This window comes from Micromys minutus, assembly GCF_963924665.1.
Source record: "Micromys minutus genome assembly, chromosome: 11".
Classification (NCBI taxonomy): Eukaryota; Metazoa; Chordata; class Mammalia; order Rodentia; family Muridae; genus Micromys; species Micromys minutus.
In genome coordinates, this window is record NC_137980.1 from 52,418,334 (window position 1) to 52,438,904 (window position 20,571).

A 20,571-nucleotide genomic window follows, 5' to 3' on the forward strand; every position below is an offset into this window, starting at 1 on the left:
TCCCAGTTCAACTCAGTAAGAACCACATATGTCTACATAAGCCTATTGCCTGGCTTTTGTTCTACCTTTCCTATAAATTCTAATACTTCTATGGGGAAAACAGAAATACTGAGTATGGCTTTATCTCCACTTTTGGACCAAAACTATAAATAAGTTTTTCTTTTACATATTTTATATTATTCTTTTCTTTATGAGAGCAAGTGGCCAAACCCAGAGCCAGACCTCTGACTAAGGGCTCCAGTAACAGCCTACCATTTCTGACCCCATTACCTATTTAGCCATGTCATTCCCAGACAATAGTGTATTTCACAGGTCACTAACGTGTACCTCTGGTCCACACAAATCTGGCTTTTAAAAAAAAATCCCAGGTTAGCTGCCAACATTCAAAATTAGGTCATGCTTTTTAAAAGTATATTCCCAGACAGTATGGTAAAACACCTTTAATCTTAGCACTCAGGAAGCAGAGACTGGTGATGGATCTCTATTAGTTCAAAGCTAGAATTGTCTTTTAAATTTTAAGAGACAACTAATAGACCATCTCTTAAAAACTTGTTTCCTACTAGTTGTCAAGATCTAGTAACATTAGATCCACTGGAAGGCCAAAAGGCTTTTTACGATCTATTCTTTCAATCTACTGGAAAGTCAAAAGGCTTTCTATGATCTTTTCATTCTTTGATGACTTATCATTTAACCTTAAACAAAAATAAAAAAACAAAAAACACGTAAGTTTCTTGGGCTGGTGACAGCTTAGTAGTCAGGTATGTTGCTAAGCCTCCCTGTACACAGTAGAGGAGACTCTTTCCACATGTACCTATGGCATGCCTGCACCACCAAATATAAGTGTACACACACTCACAAAATGTATGCCAATTTATTAACCATTCCATACAACAAAATTGGGGCACAGGTTTGGTTTAGTGGTAAAGTACTTGCCTAGCACAATCAGGCCTTAATTTGGATCCTCAGCAACACACATGAATCCCTTTCTGTATGTTTTAATATTAAGAGCAAACTTTGGTTGGGCATGGTGGTACATGCCTTTAATCCCAACACCCAAGAGGCAGAAAAATGGATCTCTGTGAGTTCAAGGTCAGCCTGAGCAACACAGTAAGTTCTAGAACAGCCAGTTTCAAAAGTAAAAATAAAAATAAACCAAACTCACCCACCCCACCCCCAGAAAAAGAATTTAGGATTGCTGGTTCTAAAATGCAAAAGAAATCAAATGCATTGACACTTGGAGTGTATTGAGATTTTACGTTTTTGCCACGTGCAAGTGTGTGAACTAGCATCACAAGAGCTTAGTTTGAAAACCTTTTGAGTTACACATTGACTGGCATCCTGTCAGATATTCCTACAATAATTTCCAGAAGTATCTTGCTCAGAAGTTGCCTACTTTTCACAGGAGTGGCTGCTCATTGCAGCTACAAGAAAAAGAACCAGGTACAAACTCCTAAGTAAAACAGGTTTTATTTTAATCAGAAGTCATGCCATCAGACCCACTTCCCTCACTGTGCACAGCCAGTTTACAAATACTAGGAATAGCAAATAATGTCAACTTAAACAAAAACCAAGTCTACTAAGTTTACCCTGTTTTTGTTAAGTCCTCCAACAGACTGACCAGCCAACAGTGGCATGGAAGGTTCCCAGTAAAATAGAGACTTCACTTACACTCAGATTTAATAGCACTATAACTAGCTGAAGTCTCTTGTTACAAGTTCAGCCAAATTCACCTAAAGTCCTATCACTTAGTAGGTAGAAGTTCAGGGTTATCCTTAGCTTTTATAAAGCAAATTAGAGGTTCAACGGGTGGTAGCAAAATGAATCCATCAAGTTTCCAAAATAAAAGTGGAAGGAAAAAACAAAAAACAAAAACAAAAAAAGCAACTGGTTCCCGCCTTGGTACCAATGAGACAGAGGTTGATGGTGTGGCTCTCACAAACTTGAGGACAAATCTGTTGCTGTCTAAAAGAGCTCACCCAGATAGAAGCAGTAAGAGGAAACATGCTCTTCCTTCCATGCTGCAGACTTCCCAAGGAACACAGTCACAGGGCCCCAAAAAGCCAAGTGAAAATACACACAGGCAAGGCAATAGTCACAAGACAGAGAGGGACCCCTGGTAGAGAGGACTCAAGGTGTGTATGAACCCTTCTGAAGAATAGCCAGGGCCTAGTCTCACTCCTGTAACTAGTTTAGGGCCAGAGAGCCGAGAGGTAGGAGTAGGGGACAGGCCTGGACAAGAGTGGGGTCAAGGTGTGTCCAAGCCCTGAAAATCTTGTCCTGAGATTGGTAGGAATACAATTACTCTCCCCACCTGCCCTAGGTTTGCATGTCCTGGCGCACATCACCCTGTGCCTTCACATTTACCCATCGAGGAAGTCACATAGTCCAGAAGCCAGATTAAAACTTCCTCTCCCCTTATAAGTTCATGTCCAGCAGCACCTGGAATTCCTCCTTATGCAAATGAGGCATCCCAGCAACCTAGCCCAGGATGTACGCTCACCGGTTAGCCAATAAACTAATTACACAGTTCTCAAATACAAATGGTTCTCAAATACAAATGGCCAATAAATATTTGAAAAAGTTGTAATTATTCTTAGCCATTAGAGAAACAAAGTGCTAAGGAGGATATGGGGAGAAATGCTCCTGCTGGTGAGACTGTAACCTGTCCGACCACTAAAGTGTGGCAGTTCCAAGAAAGAATAAAAAGCCCAAAATAGAACTACCATGTGGCCTATATACTGGATGTACACCCAAAGGACTCTAAGTCACATACTACAAAGGTACTTGAACATCCATATTTATTGCTGCACTACTAAAAATAGCCAGGAAATGGAACCAGCCTAGCCACTGATAGATGAACATATAAAGAAAATGTACTCTGTATATGCAATGAAATTTTATTCAACCACAAAGAAAAGCAAAATCATGGCATTGCAGTAAAATGGCTCAACTGAAGATCATTATGTTTGGAGAAATAAGCAATACTCAAATAACCACGTTTTATCTTGTATAAATATTGTAGGGGTTCTGTGTGGGTATGTGTGTGTATAAGAGAGAGAGAGATCTTACTGAAAGGGACTGGAGGAGAATGGGGAGGAAAGGGGCAGGGGAGAAAGCAGAAATGGAGACTTTAGGGGAAAGATGGGACCAGTAAAAAGAGGAAGGGCAGTAGGGGAAGTGGGATAAGAACAAATTACAATATATTTATGAAAGTGAATTAATGAAACCTACTACTTTGTACACGAATCAAAAATAAATCTTCGTCACTCTTGGAACACATATCAGGGTTATCTCAGGGTCTAACTCAAGAAAAATAAAGACAGCATGTATTCAGAATCTAACAAGTGGGCTGCCAGTTTCTGATCTCTGATCTAGAAAATAAAAGACTATGAAGAGATCTAGAATAGAAAGCACTTGGTTGTCCCCAAGGTTAAAGGAACTGTTTTCTCTCTAAAGGGCTATATCTTAGAAGTTTACAACTAAACTTTTCTTTGCAAAAGAGCAAAACTGCCTTCATTAGATACCATTGGACTGAACAGTCCCACATAAATGTTTGCTACCAGTGAAGCAAGATGGTACTCCACTATTCTACTGCCTCGATTCTTTAAATATTTCTACAAAAACAAAAATGCTTCTATCCAGAATGAGAAAAAAAAAATCAGTTACCCATGAAATAGTAACTGAATCCCAGGAAGATTTATTGCTAGAAAAACATTTGGTTTTTATTTATGAAATCTTCCAACTATATTTATGGTCACAAAACTTACCACCACAACAGGACTCAACAGCATTTACCTTCTTAGGGCTGAAGCAGAAGTAAAAAAAGATTTTTAAAGAATTAGCACATCACATCACTCTGTGAACACAAACACATGGTGCCAAGTATAGCATCACTACAAAATGGGCATACAATTCATTGCAGCCCTAATACAAAGACAGATTCAGAACCCAGGCCAGATTTTTTTTTTTAAATAAATATTCAAACGACTAGGAGCCTAGTACCCTCTGGTAAATGTCTCTAGTAGAAACTCCAACATCCTTTGACACCTAACAAATATCCTATAGAGCTGAGTACTACTTAACATTAGGGAGCAGCCAGTGACGACATCTTTTTTTCCTCAGCCAGGTAATTTGAGGTACATTTTCTAATATTTGCTCATAGGACAAAGAAAAAAGGTTCTAAGACGTGATCTACATTCGTGGCAGCCTTCAAAGTGCTTTGGTAAAAAACACCCAGCAAGGTTCCACTGGCAGGATAAAAGCTAACAAAGAAATAGTCATTTTTCCCTGAGCAAATACATAAGTAACAGGGTGAACTGAAAGTCAGAGTCTCAGTGTTTCCCTTCTCTTCTACTTTATGAAAAAACAAACTACCTACATAGGGGAAAAATCTTAAAAGAATAGCTCCATAGACTGACCCACAGGCTCTGACTGATATCGGGGCCCAGCTAACTGAGGGTGATACCACCCCTGTGCAGGTGGTCCTGGATGGATAAGAAAACAGGCTTGGCACTCGAGAGATGGTTCAGCAGTTAAGAGGTCGCTCTTCCAAAGTTCAACTCCCAGCAACCACATGGGAACTCACAACCATCTGTAATGAAATCTGATATCCTCTTCTAGTGTGTCTGATAGCTACAGTGTACTCATATACTTTATTAAATCTTTCCTTAAATATATTTATTTCATGTATGTCGGTATACTGTAGCTGTTTTCAGACACACCAGAAGAGGACATTGGATCCCATTACCGATGGTTGTGAGCCACAATGTGGCTGCTGGGAATTGAACTCAGGACCTCTGGAAGAACAGTCAGTGCTCTTAACCACTGAGCCATTTCTCCAGCCAAAAATAAGTCTTTTTTTTTTTTTAATTGTATTTTTTAAAAAAAAGGGAAGAAAGAAAAAAAAGAGAAAAGAAAAGAGGACAAGTGAGCCATGGGAACAATTCGGTAAGTTCCTCTATGGCCTCTGACTTCCCTGGATGATGGACCAGAAGCTGTAAAATGAAATAAACCCTTTCCTCCCCACACTGCTTTTGGTCATGATGGTTATCACATCAGAAACCCCAACTAAGATACCTCCTCCTTCTTTCCTGCAAATCATTACCAGGAATGTGGAAGCTACTCTGGTCATTCATCTGTCTCTCTGCTCAACATTCACATCACACAAACCATCATCTATCTTCTAAGAAAAATAGAAGGAGGTGGAGGATTGACTGATTTACTTTAACCGAAAAAGAAAATATTTGAGTGTTGCTTCTGGATAATCTGGGTAATATAGTCCAGAAACAAAAATACTGGCATTTAATCATTTGTAATCAGTCAGGCACAAGGACAGTCAAAGACAAACATCAGTCACTATCCTTATACAACCAGACCAATCCTGCTCAGATAGTCGAGTGATTTCTCCTGACTATAGACCAGTTCAGATTACTCTTGCTGTCTCAGATAACTACAACCCTAAGAGATTCCTTCCTATGGAAGCCTCGGCCACTTACCTACTCCTCTGACAATGCCTCATGGATATGCCACATTACAACTGCTTTACCATTTTACTTTATGTTGCACTTTTAATACATTACCTCATTTTCCTCTTACGTTTTTCCTTACACAGTAAGGAAAGATATAGAATATTAACCCCACCTTCTGAGAAAATGGAAGTTCAGTGAGAAAAATGATTTCTCCAGCTTATTAGTGCCATATAAGAGTAGACCTTCTTGTTCCAAGTCTAGTTGTCAAATATACTAAACTACCTCATTCTCAGCATTTTTATCTCCCCTAAAGAGACTATAAGGTCACTGAAGACCAGAAAATGCCTTGGAGATCTCCAGTTTGACCCACTACCTTCATTATTATCTCTAAACTTCAAGACAATGTCTTTTTAAAAGTATTTTAAAGATTTATTTTTTAATTATTTTATTATTGTATTTTGTGTATTTTACCTGCACGTATGTTTGTGTACCACTTTTGTGCCTAATTCCCACAGAAATCAGAAGAGGGCTTTGGATCCCCTGAAACTGGAGCTACAGACAGCTGTGACACACATGTGGATGGTGAGAATCAAAACTGAAGTCCTCTGGAAGAACAGCAAGTGTTCTTAACCACTGAGCCATCTCTTCAGCCCCATTAATTATAAGAGAGTTGGGGAGGAAGAGTAAGTTATTTCTAGAAGCTGGCTCTCTCCTTAAACCTTTGCATGAGTGGTGATTGAATTCAGGATGCCAGGTTGTATAGCTACCCACTGAGCCATTTCAAGAACCAACTTTCAGGCAATGCTAAGTTGCTGGAAGAAATCACGACCATAATACACCATCCTAAGTAACTTTTCTCCCTTAAGAGATAGGGGTTCTGGAATCAGGTGTAGGGAGAGCAAAGAGAAAGAAAATTGGGAGGGAAGGACAATCTCTATGACTTGCCAGAGACCTAGGATTGGGGGAGGCCCCAGAGAGTCTGGCGGGGAGGGGGGGTGGCGTTAACTCTAGCTGAGAATCCTAGCAGTGGGGGATATGGAACCTGAAGTGACCACCTCCTGTAGCCAGGTAGAACTCTCAGTGGAGGGATAAAGACACAGGACACCAACCTACCCACAAAACCTTGGACCCAAATGTCTCCTGTCTACAAGGCGTGCAGGAGCAAAGATGGAGGGAATGGCCAACCAGTGACTGGCCAAACTTGAGACCCATCCCATGCGCAAGAAGAACCAATTCCTGACAATATTAATGATACACTGTATGAGAGCTTCACCCAACAGCCAATGGAAACAGGTGCAGAGACCCACAGTCAAACATTAAATGGAGCTCAGGGAGTCTTGTGGAAGAGTTGGGGAAAGGACTGAGGGACCCAAAGAGGACAGGAACTCCACAGGAAAACCAAGAGTCAACTAACCTGGACCCTGGGGGCTCCCACAGACTGAATCTCCAACCTAAGAGCAAGCATGGGACCTAGGCCCTCTGCACATATTTAACAGAAATGCAGCTTGGTCTTCATGTGGGTCCCCCTGTCCCTGAACTTGTGGATCTCACTCCCCTAATGGAGCTGCCTTGTCTGGCCTCAGTGGGAAAGGATTGGCCTGCTCCTGGAGTGACTTGATGTACCAGGGTGGGGTGATACCTAGGAGGGGCCTCCCCCTTCTCAGAAGAGTATAAAAGGAGAGGAGCTATGGGGGGAACCAAAAGGAAGGGAGGTGTGATCAGAATGTAATAAATTAGTTCCTCACGATTAGGAGAACCTCTATGTTTCCTCTATTTCTATTTTCTACAACTCCATGCAGCAAAGCAGTCAAAGAAGGCAGTCACACTCACAATGATGAGCTTTGAGAATCACATTTAATCACAATTAATAAACTACAAGTTGGTCAAACCCCAAAAAGACACAACTCAAATAACTATATTGCAAATAAAACAAAGTCCTACTTTATACCAAAATGTGATAATTCAATATGAAACATTTCTCCTTATTCTTAATCTAGACAACACCAAATCATTCTGGAAGCCAGCCTAAGAACTGATACTAGAATTACTGAAGATCCTAGGTAGATGTCTGGACTCTCAACAAGGTCAGTGTTCTCCCCTATCTTAATATTCTGGACTTTATATGCCAAGGACTAGGCACATAAGATATCGACACTGGATATGAAAGATAAACAACTGGCTGGATAACAGGCACAACAAAGGCAGAAGGGAATATCCATCAATCATGCTATTTCCCGACTGAACTCACACCTCAGGTATCTGGGAGAAAAGCAAGAGGAAGAATGGGATACAAATTGTCACTGTTGCTTTAATTTTATTTAGAGAATATTTGTCTCATGTTCTCACCATAATGTCCATGTGGAGGTCAAAGGACAAGTTGCATTAAGTTTGTTCTTCCACATGTGGCTCCCAGGAACCAAACTCTGGTTGTCAGGCTTAGCAGCAAATAAATTTCTTTACCCAATGTGCCATCTAACCATCCCTGATTTGTTTTACTGACCCTCTCAGAATTGAAAAATAATTAGATAGGAATCATGTCTTGCTTGATTTTTATGTTCTCAACTGGGAGAACACACAGTAGGTACACAAAATTGCTGCAATGACTAGAAGAGCTTAGGAACAGAAGATAAGCTGTTTGGATTTCCAATCATAATCGCATTACATCACCAAGATAGCACAGTAACCCTATTTACAACCCTAACTATAGAAAGGGAGGGCTATTTTAATTGGTGTGAAAAGCCAATTTAAGGTGAGACTTCAGGGTTTTAAGAAAAGTTAATCTTATGTTCCACTGATTTATGCACAACCCTCATTATTTTATTGACTACACTATTCCTTAGGTGTAGCTTACAGCTATCTTGAAGAAGAAAGTCCAAAAGCCTGAAAATGGTCTGTGGAAATAAGCAGCATGTGACTTCTCAGTATAACATGATCAGACCTAACACAAGAAAAATCTACAAAAAGACGAGTTACAGAAATGACCCTTTTAAATTCTACTGCTGGGATTGCTTTCACTGACACGAAGAATTTCAAATCAAACTAGACAAACAGATCAAGAGAATACATGCAAACAGCGCCTTTAACTAAGCTTACTAAAGTCTTTAATATAAACAGGAGTCAGCTAAATACCAGATAAATGCCTCCAGAATGAAGAAAACCTGGCCAAGAACATTAAGCTACTAAACTTGGCTTTTTAAAGGAGAATATTTATTTGGAGTAAAGTAATCATTTTTGTCTTGATAAACTGAACTACTCCTTTAGATGTCATTTCAAGGGCCCAGTGTCTGCAGTAGGGGTACAGATCTCATAAGGCTAAAACTGATTTAAAAAAAAAAAAAAAAAAAAAAAGCCTGCTTGGGAGCCAGGCATGCTGCATACACTTTTAATCCTAGCATGAAGGAGGCCGAGGGAGGTTGATCTATGTGAGTTCAAGGCCAGCTTGCTCTGCCTATTGAGTTCCAGGACAACCAGAGATACAGGGACCCTGACTCAAAAACACCAAACATGTTTTGGGGCAATTATTTTTCACACCTATTGTTGTGCTATATTTAAGTGTCTATACTTTTATTATGGAATTTTTCAAACAGTTTTTCACATATTTAAATGTAATGAGAGCCTATGCAGTCTTAGGCTCTCAAGTTTGCCCACATAGGACTTCAGCTCTAAGATTATAATGGAACTCAGCAGACAGTTTGGTAAATTAATCTTATAATTTCTTTCCACTCTAAAAAGTAATATCCATCTGTTTATATAGTAAAAGATATATATGATGATCCCAGAATTTAACCCTGAGATGTTATATTTTAGGTAAATTTCTCCTTCAAGAGACAAAGTCCTAAGCCACTTCCATAAAACTGTAGTAGAAATATCACTTACAATTATTCCAGAGCCAGCTAGATGGCTCAGCAAGTCAGAGTGATTGCAATGAAGAGTCTGATGGCATGATCAGAACCCAGGGTGAAAGGAGAGAAGGGACTCCCAAAAGACCTCCACACTTGAGATGTGACCCAGACATTCCCGTTGACATAAATGCATCATACTCATATACATGTAAATAATGAGTAATAAATAAAAAGATTATCTAGCCCTATCACCTTGTTTTACAGAAAGGAAGACAAAAATTCCAGTCTTAGGTAACTAACTTATATGAATTCAGCAGCATCAAAAGCCCATCAAATGCTTTCAACCCTATTTTAACTGTAATGGGTTCACTAGACATGGCAAGAGGATCGCGAGATTCGCACTTTCATCAACTCTCAACCTTCCCAATACATATGTCCTCTAGGAAACCTACATATTCAGTCACAACCGCGATTCCTGACCCTATCCAGAGCAGGACACAATCCACAGCTTAGTGCTCTTCTAGAGATGGAGAACTAGAAAAAGGGACCACATCTCATTTTCCTCCCAAGAGATCAGCACATGTATTACTATAAAAACAATTATGGAATGACAGGAAACTTACCATGGAAGAAAAAGTGCCATGGAAACAATGAGAAAAGGTATCTCTAATCTGGTTCTGACACCACTTCCTATCTTTAATCTTTAGGCCTTTACAGAATTTCAGAGACCTCCTAGATCACCTTATGAGGAAGACGGGATGAATGAAAGAAAGAGGCCCATTCAAGGCAACACTCAGAAGCAACAGACCAGTCAGATAATCCTCAGTAACTTCCAATTTAGGACTCCCTCTGTCCTATCTGTGAGCTGCACCCTGAACGCAGATCTCAAATTTTCCTTTCCTCCCTAAGAAAAGCAAACTGGCATTGCTGCTGTCATTTTCTCCCCTTAACATGAAGCTAAAAATTGATGAGTACCGGTTTTTACAGGCACTCACAGGAGAGCCTCTTGTTATCTCCTCCCTATCCAACCCCTACTACTGCGTAAGCTGTCTGGGAGACATCTTAGAAGACAGTGTCTAAATTATCTAGTCAGAAAATATTGCTGCTACAAGAGAACTTAGTTAATCCAAGTAAACAAACCTAAGTACTTGCCACCTGATAAAAAGTCTGGAAAACCAGTCTCCAGACCCCATCCCTAATTTTAAAAAATCCCTGATACAGTCCCATCCTGTCTTGTCTTGCTTAATCCCACATCCTCTCCTCTCCCTGCTCTGCTGCTACAAAGTCACTGAGATCTGGGGCTATTCTAGAAAAGGAGTCCTTTAAGCTCTTTGACTTACTTTTTGTTTTTCTGGGGCCTAGCTTAGGTGACAATACTTTTATAGAGCAGCACAGAGTGCTACAAGATGCTGCCTAGAGAAAATATAAGATCATCCTAGCTTAATAAAAGCAGTCTTTGCAGCTGTACAGAATCTAGATGCCTAGAAACTAGTTTTTGCCTTTTTTTAAACTAGTGTTTGCATCATTCATTTCAGCCCAGTGGCTCTCAACCTCTCTAACACTGTGGCCCTTTAATACAGTTCTTCATACCGTGGGGACCCTCAACCATAAAATTATTTTTGTTGCTACCTCAAAACTGTAATTGTGCTACTAAGTGATATCTCAGTTCCTAAAACTGTCGGAAATATGTTTTCTGATGGTCAGGACCTACAGGTTGAAAACCATTGGTGTAGCCAAATAGATTTTGAAGTCACACTAACTTCATCTCCCTTCACCACTGGCTCCAGCTCTGATAGAAAACTCCTATCTATAAGAGAGATTAATAAAAGCAGATAAATGACAATCAACCCTGTATGACAAATCTTCATCCTTCCCTTCTGTATTTCCTCTGTTTCCCAACCCCCTATCTACATGACAGGTTAAAATGTGCTTTCTTCCTTATCCTCCATCCCAACAACCATTGTCTTTATTACTCGGAGACCTTTTTCATACATATTCTCTATGCTTACTGTCATCTGAAACATCAAACCTTGAGCAAGTGATACTGTACCTGGCAAACTGGTCTCTACCATAGCACTCTAGCCCTAAGTCCACTCCTCTAGTAGGTTACCAGACATTACCTTCAAAAAGATGCAGAAAGTCACAGGGCCCCTCACCTCAGGATAAGGTCCCAAGTGGAGAAACAGGCTGTGTGTGAGCTGACTGCTACTCTGCCTACCTTGCCAGTCTTGCTATCACCAATTACACTTGACCTGGAAACCTTGGAAATTTGTTTGATCTCTCTGAGATTGTTCCCTCGACTACTTAGATAGTTAATAATCTTACCTTCCTTTCAGGGAAGAGGTTAACAAACGTTAAATGCCTACAGTTATTATACCTGATACAGTAAATAACCAGAAGTCGCACCTAACAACATGACTATCTCTAGAATTACAGTTCTCTCTGCCTTTCCCCTGGCTTCTCCATATTTTATTTTCCTGGCTTATGTTTATGCCAAGCTAGCTTCTCCAAGAATGCCCACCTGACCCACCAATTCTGGGCTAAATGCCATCCCTCTATGTCTTTAGGGTCCTGTCCTTGTCACAACACTTCTCATATGCTTGCTTCTTTTTCTGACTATATGTGCCCAAATTCTTGAGCCTAGTACCATGCTTAGTAAATGCCTCAAAACTGGTCTATGAACGAAGGCATCAAGTTCCAAGCTAGTCTTAGCTACATAGTAAAACCCTGTCTCAAAAAAAAAATGTTTAATTCAGTAAGTGGAGAAACTTTCCAATAATGATGTATCCACTGAAACAAGTAGTCATCCAGCCCTGTCAACTATAAACCTCTATCTAAGGGCTGGAGACTGCTCAATGGTTAAGAGCCGGCTGCATTTCAGAGTATCTGGGTTCAATTCCCACCACCCACTGGCAGCTCATAACTACCTTCAACTCCAGTTTTAAGAAATATGACATCTTTTGGCCTCTGTGTGCACTGCACACACGGTGCACAGACATATATGCAGATAAAACACCCATACACATAAAATAAAAAAATGTAAGCCTCTATTCAAAACTGGTGACCTAGCTCAATGCTTGAGGGCTTTATCTCCTGTGCATGAACTCCAGGTTCATTCTCAAGCACCAAAAAAGAAAAAAAAATTAAAAATGGCACTCTATCAAACTACTATCCAGGCGAAGTCAGTTTTCAGAATTTTGTTTATTGTCCCATTGTCCTCATCTCCAGAATACTACCTACTCCAAAGCCACAGTACCATGAGAACAAAATTCCAGCCACTTTCATAAATATAAAAATCTCACACGACACAGAAACAGATGAACCAAAGTGCATTTTTAAAGACTAAAAGTGACACCTAACCCCACCCGAACCACAGCAGTGAGGATCCATAAGAATTTTGAAGACTCTAGATTCTAAATAGTCCTTTTTGTGTGCCTTTACTGAGAGGGACACAGAAGGGGATCTTGTCTTTGAGGTAAAATCCACTTAATCAGCTGACAAGTTTTGATCCAAGCTGCCGTCATATTCTGCTATTCCTGGTTACTACAGCTCCGTATGCCCAAACCCCAATGGTCAAATAAACATGGGCAAACAATAAAATATGTAGTAGTCTGGGTTCTAATTCAAGAATAAAAGATTTCAACTGAAAACACGGGGGCTAATATAATCCATAACTGGCTTCAGCAATAAAGCTTGAACTACAGTGTGGAGAGGGGGCTTTGCCAGAGGCACAACCAGGCCTGCATTCCTGCTCTGAGGATTTCACCCTGCTGCAGATGAGAACCAGTAAATCATTTTGTATTTACTCAACACTGTGAAATGAAGGAAATGTCTATGGCAATCACAAAAGGACAAAGATTGAATTATTTCACTTCACTGTGAAGGTCCTCAGGTAGTCAAATTTACGCCAGAATACAGAATGGTGTTTGCCAGTAGTCTTCAACAATAAGTTAGTGTATGAGCAGGAGAGTTTCCACTGGGAAAAGGTAAAATAATTTGGTGTTAGCTGTAGAACAATGTGAATATACTTAATTCCACTGAGTTGCACACTGTAAAACTGTTACAATGCCAACTGCTTAAAATTTCACATATTTGACACCACAATCTTTAAAGCATCTGACTTTCAATATTACTGTCTGCAGAGTGAATCCAACTTGGCCAATTACCAATTACAAGTCTCTGAGCAAGTCATGTAACCTTCCTTTCTGTAAGCCTGTTCTGTAAAGCAGGGACAATACCTGGATCACAAACTGCTCCAAGGATTAAATGACATGTCCCACTAAAAATCTTAAGTCCTATAACAAAGGTTAGCTATTATTAACTGTAACAAGCATTCTCACAATTATTTCCTTGTAGTCTCCACAACACCCTGAGGCTTTACACCTAAGGAAACAGACTCAAGGGGCCCCAAGAAGTGGCTCAGCTCTCTGTAGAACACCTAAGGCAAATGTCCTAATCCTGTCTCCGCTGCCTGACACTACCAAGGCATAAAGCCCTGAAAACGACTTCACACTAGATTAGAAATCAGACAATGGTTACAGAAGAGTACCTAAACCATTAGGAAACTAAAACAAAATTGGTTAACAAAAAAATACAGACATCTGGCCTTTTAGACACTGAACAGAAAAAGCAGCTGCGTTTACACAGGGTCTTTTGTGATGTCCAATTACCTGAGACTCCTGATCTTGAGGCCTGAAAAGGTAGCTGATATTCAACAAATGGCAATGTGTGGGAGACAGAAAAACAAAGACAGACTGAAGGAGAGGCTACGAGGAATCTAGTAATCACCAAGGTAGTCCATTTATTTGGACGATATTCCCCTTCCAAGGGTCAGTTAAAAGGGAAGGGATAGTCTATGGAGCCATTAACCTCCTATAGTCCACCATTACTGTATCCTAGAATCTAAGGGATGGATGAGGCACAGTACACCTACAGGTCCAAGGAACTAATGCAGACCCGTGAACCTCAAGAACCAGATCCCCACTATCAAGCTCACTGCAAAAGGATAACAGTTGCCAAAGTTAACTTTAGTTTGCTTTAATCCCTCTAGGCCTTATTAGAAGTCAAAGAAAAAGAACAGGGAGTTAAAGATGACTTGAGCGACCTACATCCTACATCTCTGACTGATCGCTAGGACCGTAAAGAACATAGTGGGGGGCGGGGGGAGGAAGACATGCAACAAACAAAACAAAGGGTGGACTTCAGTGAGGTCCTTAAGCTAAACACCTAACTTCATTTATGTTTGAAACGTAAGATCTCTGGACCAGTCTAACCACAACACCAGCAAAAAAAAAAAAAAAAAGTCATCCTGACCACTTTCCCTCAGAGTTCTGATTGCAACAAAACAGAGATTTTATATGGCAGGTCAGTCCCTGTCTCTCAATGTCTCAGGGAGGAACCTGTTTCTTAACTATATAGTGTTACGTGTTAATAACAGTAAATCAAAATGCCCTCTCCACAACGAGATGACACATGCTCATATCAGGAAATAAGTAACGGTTACTAACAGCTTTGTACCTCTCTGAACCTCGATTTCAGCTCCTGTGAGTAGGGACAACTCTGGAAGACCGGTGTGTACATCAGACGATACATCCACTAAGTTCCTGGGTCAGTCTCATCAAACGTTACCTGTTGGCATTTAACGCTTCTGCCAGGCACTAACTCCCTCCCTGAATTCACTAACACCCTGAGAGGCTGCGTCCCTTCTTGACCCCATTTCACCCAGGTGAAAACTGAGGCTCGAGCTGGAAGCAAAGTGGGAGACGCGGCTCCAGTTCGAGGGCTGGTCGTTCCCTTTCGCGCCCCAGCAGACAACGAGCAAAGGATAGGCAAGGGTGGCGAGCAAGGCGCTCAGACCCGTGAGGAAAAGGGACCAGTTTTGCGCACCGAAGGGAACCCAAAGAGCTGGACCGGGCTGGAAAGCCGGAAGAAACCCCGGGCCCCGACCGAGGCCAGAGCCAGGCCCCAGCCCGCCCGAGGCCTCCCCGGCGCAACCTCCGCTCCCTCCCCTCCTCCCCTCGCCGGTCGGGGCGGGGCGCGAGCACAAAAGACTCCAACTTCCGAGCGGGCACCGGCCCACCCCCAACTCCTGGCCCGGGCCCGCCGGGCCGACCACAGGCGCTCTACGAATGCCAGGCGGCCAGGGGCGAGAGCGGGTGGCCCCGGACAGGCGACCCGGGGTGGCGGGCCTGGGAGGGAGCACAGAAGGAGGGGGCCGAGAGTTACTCCGGCTCCCAGGACTCCCGGAACGGCCGAAAGAAAGAGTTTCCAAAAATAGGCAACGGCCCGCCCGAGGAGGTGAGGAACGAAAAGGCACGAGGAACAGCCCGCCCGCACTCCTCAGGAGCGGCCCGCGGCCCCCACTCACCCGCGCTGGGGTCTGGAGGAAGCCGCGCGGCACGGAAGGCGACCGCGCGTCTGCTCTCGGAGGGCGGGAGGGAACAGGCGGCCCTGGCGGCCGCGTGCGGAGCCCAAGCACACGCGCGAGAGTCGCGACCGCTTCCGCCCCCTCGGCTTCCCTCGGCTCCGCGCCCCGCGCCGCTCGCGCGCCCCGCCGCACTGACAGAGGCGCGAGCCCCGCAGCCGCGAGTCCTTCGCTCGGCCGCCACCACTTGGGCGAGCGCGGGGAGGGAGAATACTAGACAGACCTCTGCACTCGGCCTGTCCGCCGCCCCGGCTCCGACCCGGTTCTCGCCTCCGTCCGCCGGGTCGGATCTTGCCACCCGAGCACTCAGTCCTCAGCGCCGCCCTGCACGGGCCGGGCTCTCCAAACGCGTGGGCTCCCTGCACACCCCTCGCGCCGGGCTTTGGAAAGGTCCAGAGCTTCGGCGCGCAGAGGAGGAGGGCGGGCCCGGGGCGGGGCCTAGCGGGAGGAGGGACGGAGGAGGTAGGCGGGGCTGAGAGAAAGGCGTTCAGCTTCCACCGGAGGGGTGCTGAGGGCGGGGCGGAGGGTCCCGAGGGCTGCCGGGCCGGACGGCAATGGGGAGGAGCCCCAGGCTGGGGGCGGAGCCGAGGGGGGAAGAGCGTGCCCAGGGGAGGAGTCTGGGGGCCGGACGGAAGCGGAGGCGGTGCTAAGAGGATGCCGCGGGGCTGAAGGAGGTGGGCCTGGAAGCACCGCGGGCTGGAGGGCTCTGAGGTAGACCCTGAGCAGGAGCCGGAAGGAGGAAGAGCCTAAAGGAGGAGCGCGGGGGTGGCGCTTGATTGGGCGAGGCCGGGAGATGGGGCCCTCTCTGTTAGCTGGGGGCAGTGCGGCCGGGTCCAGACGCTGTTGGAGCCCGGTTATTTCACTTTTCTAGGAATTAGAGTGCTACCGTTCGCTGTGAAGGCTTGGATTGGCCCGAGACGCTTCGGGGTCTGGAGTCTGGGTACCTCTCGTCAAAGGTGGAAAAAAAAAAGCCTGGTCGAGTAGTTTTGCCTTTATGGGATGAAATGTTTTCTTTCTTAATCTGGGTGTTGGTTCTCCCTCCTAAGTATCTCTCATGTCAGGATCTCCCATTTGAATCAGTGTTTCTGTCTCCAGGCTCTTCCACTCGCATCCCCACTTTGCTTCTGCAGACCATCCGGGGTCTTCTAAGAGCAAAGGACCAATGTCAGCTATAGTGACAAATCTCCCAGAAAGCTGGAAACGTGTTTATTTGTATATCCCATTCCCTTCAGACTTGTGATTTCATAACCTTTGGGGAATTAGGACAGAATCTGAGGCAGGGACTCTGTAGCCCAGGCTAGCCTTGTACTTGCTCTGTAGCTGAGAACGGTCTTAAACTCCTGATCCTTCTTGCCTCTGCCTTCCAATTGCTGGGATCCCTGCGAGGCCAGGCCTTTTCAGTTCAGGAATGGGTGATTCTTTGAAGAGCAATCACTCTTCCTCACTAAACCATCTCCCCAGCGCCAAGGCCAGGAATTCGCTACTGATTTTTGTACATTACTGTATTTACAGACCTAGTTCGAACTCTGGTGATCAATAAATACTTCACCAATCAATCAACCCAGCCCCTACCAACCTCCTCTGCACTTTCTTTTTCATCCAGCTCCTCACTTCCTTCTCTTACCATATTTGCTCAAATATACCAATCTGTTATTTGTTGTTTTCTAGTTCATTTGTTTATTCAAGACAGGGTTTCTTGGTGTAGCGGTGGCTTTCCTGGAATTCTCTCAATAAACCAGGCTGGCCTCCACCTCAGAAATCCCCCTGCCTCTGCCTCCAGAGCCCTAGTATTACCGCCATGTGCCACCGCCTCCAGACTTTGAATATAGCCATTTATTAACGCCTTCTGTGGCAGTGTTTTCACTTGCCCCATACTCAGCCTAGGAGCCACCTCCTCTGAGAAGCTTTCTCTGAACTTTCAACCCCACTATTAAGCCAGCTGCCCTGCCCTGCATGGCTTCCGCTATAAAAGATTCTGGCACTAAGAATTCTGTATACATTCTACAAGCTCCCAGATATGACCCGCTACCCTTCCGACATGGTGTAAACTTTAGTGTGCTGTTTTGCTCCAACTATATTTTAGCCTTTTTCCTAGTCTTCTAAAATGCCAGGTATACTGCTTCTTTGGGGCCGTTGCCTTTGCTGTGTGGCCTCCTGCTATCCTCCTAGATGTTAATATGGCTCACTCCTTGCCATTGTAACAGTTTCTTTTGCTTTTTTTTTTTTTTTTTTTTTTTTTTTTTTTATTTAATGTTAGTTTTTTTTGGTTTGGGGAGTGTTTTGTTTTTTAATGTTCTTGTTTGTTTTCGACACTCTCACTGTGTAGCTTTCTAGCTGTCCTAGAACTCACTATGGTAGACCTGGCTGGCCTCAAACTACCAGGGATTTGCCTCCTAAATAATGCTGGGATTAAAGTGTATACCTCTATGACCAGCCATATTCAGGCTTTCTAAAAAGAAGTCAATCATGGTCAGGAGTCATGGTTCATGCCTTTAATCCCAGCATGTGGGAGGCAGAGACAGGGAGATCTCTGGGAGTTAGAGGCTAGCTTGGTCTATATATCAACTTTCATGGTGAAACCCTGTCTTAATTAGTTAATTAATTAAATCTTTATCTGTCCACATTTTAGCTAGCAACCTTTCACTACTATACTCTTTCTTGCTGGATTCTTCTCCATAGCAATGTTCCCTCTGAAATGTATACATTAATTTATTGCCTCTCTGCCAAACACATTTTCCACTACAGTGTGCTGAGTACAAGGACGGGCTATTGTCTGTTTTTGTTCAGTCTTCAGGGCGTAAAATAGTAGATCTCCCATTTAATGTCTGTTTTATGGTTGACCATAACAAATCCAACAAAGAAATGTCAAGAAGACTCTCAGTTTGTGGAAGAATCTCACAAGGTGAGAATTGTTTCTAAGGAAACATGCTGGCAACAGTAGCTAGTTACCAGGCAGTGCACTGACCCAAGTTTATCTAACCCCATAACAGCCTCATGAAATAAGCACTGCTAATATCCCCACAGGTAAGGAAACAGTCACAACGAGGTTAACTTCCCCAGAACCACACAGCTCAAAAAACCGATGGACTCCAATGTCTACATGCCAAATGACTGCGCTACATTTTTCCTAATTATGTCTTAAGACTTATGTGTATGGGTGTTTTGCCTGAATGTATATATGTGCAACCACATACATGCCTGGTGCCTGATGGGGTCAGAAGAGGGCATCAAGTCCCCTGGAACTGGAGTTACAGATGGTTGTGAGTCACCTTGTGGAGTACTGGAAAACCAGGTCTACTGCAAGAACAACAAGTGCTTTACTGCTGAGCCAGATCTCCAGATCTTCCTAATTATTACAAACCCAGGGTAAGACAGGTGTCTTGGTACTCACCTTTAATCAGGAAATCATCAGAGGCAGGTGGATCTCTGTAAGTTTGTGGCCAATCTAGTCTACAGATCAAGTTTCAGGACAGTCAGGGCTTCATAGAGAAACCCTGTCTCAAGTAAATGAAACTTTACATAAATAAACATAATTTTAAAACCCCAAGCAATCAATAAAAGGGAAAGATAAAGAAGAGATAGTCTGTTGTTTCCTGGGTAGGGTAGTCTAGTATGATGCCTGTACTGCAGACTTTTTTCTCAGTTACCATGAGGGACAACAGCCAAAGACAGGATGTTGTAGAAGTTTGGAAAGTGGGCTTGAGGGAGATGACTCAGCAGTTTAAGAGCACTAACTGTTCTTCCAGAGGTCCTAAGTTCAATTCCCAGCAACCACATGGTGGTTCACAACCATCTGTAATGAGATCTTTTGGTCTGTCTAAAAACAGCTACAGTGTACTCACATAAAACAAATGAATAAATCTTTTTTTTAAAAAAGTTTGGGAAGAAAACAAAACTTAGAAAATATTTCTGAAAAACTGTGTCTTAAACCTGATGAAACTGTTTAGAAAATTCACTCACTTCTGGATTTTTTACTTGGGGGCCGTGGTACATGTGTGTGTATATATTGGGTGTGTGTGTGCTCACACACAGAGAAGTTTACGTGGATGTCTTCCATGATCTTTTCCCACCTTAAAAAAAAAAACGCTTTTATCTCTGTTTACTTTCTTCCCATATTGTATGGTTTTTGTTTTGTCTTGAGTATCTTTTTCTTCCGTGCTTAGGAACACTTTGTTCCAGTACAGGCTAATCTGACCCTGAGCTCTGTAAGTTCAGTGCTGTGTCATAAAGGCTTTGTTCACCAGGACATGCTCAGACACCAAAGACTCACATTCACATGCTCACATTCAGCATTACTCTTCACTGTTAAGCATGTGCAGCAAAGATGTAGCCCCTTTTCAGGCCATCTAAGCCAGGTGCCTTGGTACAAGCCACAGTGTCTGGCCCTGGCACACCTCCCAGTCCCACCATTACATTCACAGAATGGCACACATTGCTACTTTAAAGTAACATCTTTCACACTTGATGGCCTTTCGAATATGCACACCCTTGATCACCTGCTTGAACAGTTTTATGGGTATTCTTATCATATGCATGAAGGCTTGAACTGCTTGATTTGCATGGTTTGGTAGTGTTTTCTTGGTTAAGATGGTATGGGGACCATTTCACAGGTCACCTTGGACCAATACACAGTAAATCTTCCAGGGCTAGCCTTCTTTTAAAGACTTATCTTTTTATTTTTATTTTATGTGTGTGGATATTTTGCCTGATTGTATGTCTGTGCACTACATGCATGCAGTTCCCTCAGAGGCTAGAAGGGGGCATCAGATCCCCTAGAAGTAGGGTTACAGATGGCTGTCAGCCACCACAGAGTGCTGAAAGTCAAATAAGGATTTTT

General features: G+C 43.1%; 1 protein-coding gene across 3 annotated transcripts in view; it reads right to left on the reverse strand.

Annotated features, from left to right (window-relative positions):
* Nucleotides 1-16,106, reverse strand: part of RALY (RALY heterogeneous nuclear ribonucleoprotein) — a 74,565-nt gene extending 58,459 nt beyond the window's left edge. Inside the window, exon 1 of one of the 3 annotated variants that reach the window (XM_080925805.1) lies at nt 15,958-16,106. The gene's annotated coding sequence lies outside the window, so the exon portion shown is untranslated. Of the gene's footprint in view, nt 1-15,677; nt 15,901-15,957 lie in introns of those variants that run through there. The other 2 variants (XM_080925804.1, XM_080925806.1) reach the window with 2 other exon arrangements.
* Nucleotides 16,107-20,571: the final 4,465 nt, after the last annotated feature.